Below are 6,000 nucleotides of genomic sequence, written 5' to 3'. Positions count from 1 at the left end.
TCTGCTCTCTCTGAGCTCAGGCTTATTTCATCTGTGCTACAGTGTCATACAGTCTCGGTGGGTTCTCATGTATCCATCCCCACTTGAGTTCAAAGAAGATAGAACTCTAACAAGACAGTCATAACTTCCATGTGGAAATCACAAGTCTTTGGCCCAAGGGGAACACTTCTTGGGCACTGGGCATAGAGCTTACTTAACAAAAACAAAACCAAATAAAAAACCTAAGGGGAAACCAGGGAAGGACTGTAAGCAGGGGAACGACTGTAAGCTGGGGAACGCCTGATAATTATCATTTTTAGAAAGATTTCCTTGTCAGGGTTGAGTGAGAAAACACCGAGGCTGATCTTGCAGGAGCCTGGGATGCAGTGAACCAGGTGAGAGATAAGAATTAGTGTATGGCTCTGGAGTTGGACAGAAGTTGCCTGACTGGAGAAATAGTGAGGGAAAGATACAATTTCTAGGACTTGGTGGACGGTCATATGCCACGATGTGGGAAAGAGGCCCAAGAGGAAGCCTGACTTGGGCAACAGGGCACTGAGTGGAGCCTTTCCCTGAGATGGTGAATACAGGAGAGGAGGAGGTTTCAGCAGGAGAATGCCTGGCTTCCCAAGCTGAATGTCGTGTAGGGGATTTCAAGCACATATGTGGAGCTCAATGAGAACTTGGATCACACACGTAGATCTGTGACTCTTGGGCACAAAGAGATAGTAATGGAAGCCACAGAGAATGGGAGCCTGGCAAGAAATCTTTTCTTAGACCCCCAACTGCAGGGATCTGTCATGGTGACAGCAGCTCTGAGGGAGGGGCACCAACTCCTCAGACTGATACCAGATGAAGAGAGGAGAATTGATGACAGTATTTCCTACAGAGCAGTGATGCTGAAAAACTGTTCCCTGAGAAAAACTACACACACACACACACACACACACACACACACTTGCTGTTCCATGATCTCATAAGTTTGAAGGAATCTGTGCACTTAAAGAATATTAAGGACTGACACGTTCTGCAGTCAGGATCCATTTCCCCTTGAACTCAGCATTCTCCACAAGCCAGCCCTGGTCAGAAGTGATTGCAGAATCTGGATGTGTCAGGGTAAAGGAAGACAAGAGAGAGCTTGCCTTCCCAGACGCGTGTTTCTAAGTCGATCACTGGGGAGAATGTCCATGTCTTCCTTTATCAGATTAAAAAAAAAAACGAAACTGTGGCTCAGTGGTAGGTTCTGCATTTCACTGCTGACTCGGGATATGCTGGGGTTATCACTTAGCCCTTAACGGTTTCGTTCTAAGAAAATCTGCATAGACAAAGCAGAGAGAAAACTGGAAATAAGATTTTTAAAGTCTACTGGTCATAGGGTTTTTAAAATAGCATTCTCTGTGACTATGAATTTGAGTCTCAACTGTTACAACTTTTTCTTAAATGTTTTATTTATTTATTTTTAAAGAGAGAGTTGGGGGGAAAGCGCACAAGCCAGGGTAGGGGGCAGATGCAGAGGGAGAGGGAGAAGCAGACTCTGCATTGAGCATGGAACCCAATGTGGGGCTCAATCCCATGACTCTGAGATCATGACCTGAGCCAAAATCAAGAGTGGCTCACACAGCTCACTTAGCCACCCAGGCCCCCCCCCCCACAACGTCTATTTCTTAGCTGTATAATCTTGTGCTAAATACATAACTTCTTTGAGCCTCTGTTTTCTCATCTATAAATGGGGAAATAATGGTAACTATCTAGCGGGATTATTATTAGATGTTGCCATTAATAAACTGAAGCTGAAAGGCTGAGATTTGCTCAGGACCGCAGAGCTAACAGACATAAAGCTGGGATCAAAACTCAGAAGTTTAGGTTCTAAATCTGGGTCTCCCTTTACTAACCAAATCATTTCTACCAGTGTCCCTTGGATTGTGCCTTGGGGTTTACCCTTGGCAATATCCTTATGCAAGGGAAGTCCAGCTTCTGAGACACAGGTGTCTGAAAATGGCATCCCAATCCAACAGGAAACTAGAGATCTTCTGGAAGGCAGCTGGAGGGAGAGTGGGGAGAAGGCCGAGAGGCTTAAGAGACATTCCTTATGCCTCCATCAGAAAGGATGAATACCCAACTTTTGTAGCAACATGAACAGGACTGGAAAAGACTATGCTGAGTGAAATAAGTCAAGCAGAGAGAGTCAATTGTCATATGGTTTCACTTATTTGTGGAGCATAACAAATAGCATGGAGGACATGGGGAGTTAGAGAGGAGAAGGGAGTTGGGGGAAATTGGAAGGGGAGGTGAATCACGAGAGACTATGGATTCTGAAAAACAATCTGAGGAGTTTGAAGTGGCGGGGGGCGGGTGGGAGGTTGGGGTACCAGGTGGTGGGTATTAGAGAGGGCACGGATTGCATGGAGCACTGGGTGTGGTGAAAAAATAATGAATACTGTTATGCTGGAAATAAATAAATTAATTTTAAAAAGAGAGAGAGAGACATTCCTGTCTCAGTCCTAGTAAACTTCCAAAAATAATTATTCTTGGGTTCTACTCCAGTTTCCATCTGCCGAATGGAGGGCCAGGCATACTTCTTCTAAAAAAAAAAAAATACTTCATTTATTTATTTGAGAGAGAGACAGAGCATAAGCAAGGAAGAGGGAAAGGGAGAAGCAGACCCCCCTGCTGAGCAGGGAGCCCGGCATGGGGCTCGATCCCAGGACCGTGGGATCATGACCTGAGCCAAAGGCAGATGCTTAACTGATGGAGCCACCCAGGTGACCCAGGCATACTTATTCTTGAACAATCCACACATTGAGTGTGGATTGAGTTGCCATCTTGATTGAGAAGCACTGACTTTTTCTAGACAGAAATTAAAGCCCAAATCATCCCAGAACCCGCCGGGACTCACCAATGAGTGCCTTGACCAGCTTGGTCTTTGACTTTTCCAGTGTTTCATAGAAACAAGTTTACATATTTGGGTGGGTCATGAGAGTAGGTGTCTAAAAAGCCACAGGGGAAGGATTACATCTCTAAGGCTAAAAAGAGCAGGCTGAGCCTCACTTCCTCCTTCTCATCAACTGGGCTTCCTGTTGTCACAGTGTGAGCACATTTATTTTCCCTTCACTTCTCCTTTTATACAAATAGCCCCGGACATCCGTGTTACCAGCCTCATTGTGACCACCTCAAGGATAATCACTGATCCTGCCTAAAAGACTAAGGAAGAGTGAGTGCCTGCAAAAGGTAAGTTGGGTAACATTTTGATCTGGCTTGACAAGACCTGAACTGTATTATGTGGGATGGGCTGTCTTAGGATTGTCTATATGCCTCTTCAGTAAGTCCAAAATCTCCTGGAACTTCTATTTCATAAATATTTAGTGCAGGAAAGTCAAAAGATTAAGATTTTGGCACCCCTGAAAAGACAAGCAGGCCATAGAGACTTTTCATTTAACTGGGTTCCCATTATCTGAAACCTCTTTAGGCCAGGACCTTCGTGGGCTTAAATTGCTTCAGAACTTGAATTTCTGTGTGTAGTCATTTCTGATGCCTGGAGCCTTCTGCGGGACATAACATTGGGGAGATTTCATACATGCTCAGGTCTCTTAGAAGATAGATCTTGTGATTTTAGAGTGAGGAGAGAACCAACGGCCAGAGCCATTTAGAAAGGCAGCTGGGAGATGGCAGTTCTTCATTCAGTCAATTTTCATGCCTCTTACTGTGATTCTTCAGAGCCACTAAATAGCTCAGAGTCAGGAACGCAGGGCATTCCCACTGCCTGTGTATCAAGAGGTAAAAGCTGAACACTCCAAAGAGATGCTTAGATTGATTGTTTTCAAACAATAGGAAGAACATTGTGGTCCTCAGGGTTCTAACAAATAAATGTCCTTGGTATACAAACCATAAATATTGATAAATATAATGTGACAGGCACCAACCAACAAAATTTGATATTGTAATGATTTCTAATTTGTGCCCTATAACTACTGACTGTGGTCTCATGGACTCAGAAGGTCAAAGTCAGGCTTTGCTTTTGGCTTTCTGTGACCACCCTAGTCATTACTAGAGGTCAGGAGACCATAGGAAACACTAAATCAGAGCTTTCTCCTTCTAAGACCTGTTGGAATCTCAATTGATTATGCCCTTGGAGAGAAAAGCCCTCAAGGACCATTACTAACCCACCTAACAATGAGGGATGGCAATACCTCCAAGGGCTCTAGATTCCCAAAGCACCTCAGGGACCATTGAGCCATGAATTTAAAAATAAAGATCAGATTTTCTATTTTATTTTTTCAAGATTTTTTTTTAAAAAGATTTTATTTATTTATTTGAGAGAGAGAGTGTGTGTGTGTGCAAGTTAGGGGTACGGTGGAGGAGCAGAGGAAGAGAATCTTAAACAGGCACTGAGCATGGAATAAGATGCAGGCCTCTATTCCACAAGATCAAGACCTGAGCTTAAACCAAGAGTCAAACATTTGACCAACAGAGCCACTCAGGTGCCCTTTAAGACTGGGTTTTAAAGTAATCCTTAACTCACAATATTGAGATCAAGAGTCGCATGCTCTACTGACCAGACTTTTTTTTTTTTAAGATTTTATTTATTTATCAGAGAGAGAGAGGGAGAGCGAGCGAGCACAGGCAGACAGAATGGCAGGCAGAGGCAGAAGGAGAAGCAGGCTCCCTGCCGAGCAAGGAGCCCGATGCGGGACTCGATCCCAGGACGCTGGGATCATGACCTGAGCCGAAGGCAGCTGCCCAACCAACTGAGCCACCCAGGCGTCCTACAAGTTTTTTTAAATGATCATGCATTAAGTGACTCCTGGGGCCAAGCACCCTGTTTTGGAAGATTCTGGCGGGGAGACAAAAATAGCAAGATCAAGATTTGTCTCCCTAAAATAGTCCTGCCCTTCAGGAACTCCTATGGAAGATAAAATACATCACTGCTTTGGAAGAGACTTGAGCAAAAGGAGTCTTAGCTGCTGGTTAAAACAAAGGAGTTTTGCTTTCTCAATCTCTACCGGAATCTGCACTGTTTTGAAATTGCGGTTGGTTTGGAGCAGAGACTGAACTGAAGCTTGATTTCCTGTGTTGTTTTCTGTGTGGGCCAATTATGAGTACTTAGCTTTTAGGGGTGCCTGGGTGGCTCAGTGGGTTAAAGCCTCTGCCTTCGGCTCAGATAGTGATCCCAGGATCCTGGGATCGAGCCCCTCATCGGGCTCTCTGCTTAGCAGGGAGCCTGCTTCCTCCTCTCTCTCTGCCTGCCTCTCTGCCTACCTGTGATCTCTGTCTGTCAAATAAATAAATAAAAATCTTAAAAAAAAAAAAGAGTACTTAGCTTTTAAATGAAAGGATTGGGCACCTTTATACCCATGGGAAATGATTCAAAGCCCATTTCTTTGCAGCTACTGTTGCTGAAGCCACTTCATCTTTGGTAATCAACCAGCACAGACAGACAAGGTCAAATCCATTGGTCTTTGGTTTCTGGTGTCCTCAGGTTGATCTCTGACCACCCAGAGGGGTTCAGACTCCAGATATGAAGCCTGTTCCCCTTTTCCTGTCCACCCCACAGTTTACAAACAGCTAGGCATTGTGTTAAGGCCCAGAACCCGGAGATAACTGATGTGCTTAGCAATCTCAAAGACTTTGTAGATTCTGGTGTGGAGTACAGACTCAACACACCAATATAACACAAGGCAATCTTTTTGATAGTGGACAAAGAGTGTGCACAAAATGTGGGAGGAGTCTAGGAGTGTGCCTTGGAGAGGAAGGGACTGCTTGGGTTCATTTTCAAAGAAATATGAGTTTGCTATGGAGACTAGGGGTAACAGCATTCCAGTTGGGGCACAGCACATGCACACTCAAAGAGTGGGACCTGCCCCCATCCCAGATGCATCTGAGGCAAGTGAGCAGGAGCACAGGAGGTGGATATCTCTCTCTTCTACTTGGTTCTAGAACCTAACACCTGGAAGTGAGAGGCAAGACCAAACAACCAGGCAGGTCCGAGGTCTGGGCCTGGCCGTGGCTGTGCCTGAGACATCA

General features: G+C 44.9%; 1 protein-coding gene across 3 annotated transcripts in view; it reads left to right on the top strand.

Moving 5' to 3' along the window:
* The first annotated feature begins 2,975 nt into the window (after nt 1-2,975).
* CD53 (CD53 molecule) overlaps nt 2,976-6,000 on the top strand; it is a 58,092-nt gene continuing 55,067 nt past the window's right edge. For 2 of the 3 annotated variants that reach the window (XM_032361213.1, XM_032361211.1), the window contains exon 1: nt 2,977-3,207. The gene's annotated coding sequence lies outside the window, so the exon portion shown is untranslated. Of the gene's footprint in view, nt 3,208-6,000 lie in introns of all 3 variants that reach the window. The other variant, XM_032361212.1, reaches the window with a different exon arrangement.

The sequence above is a fragment of the Mustela erminea genome, chromosome 10, assembly GCF_009829155.1.
Source record: "Mustela erminea isolate mMusErm1 chromosome 10, mMusErm1.Pri, whole genome shotgun sequence".
NCBI lineage: Eukaryota > Metazoa > Chordata > Mammalia > Carnivora > Mustelidae > Mustela > Mustela erminea.
This window is presented reverse-complemented; position numbering and strand designations above follow the sequence as displayed.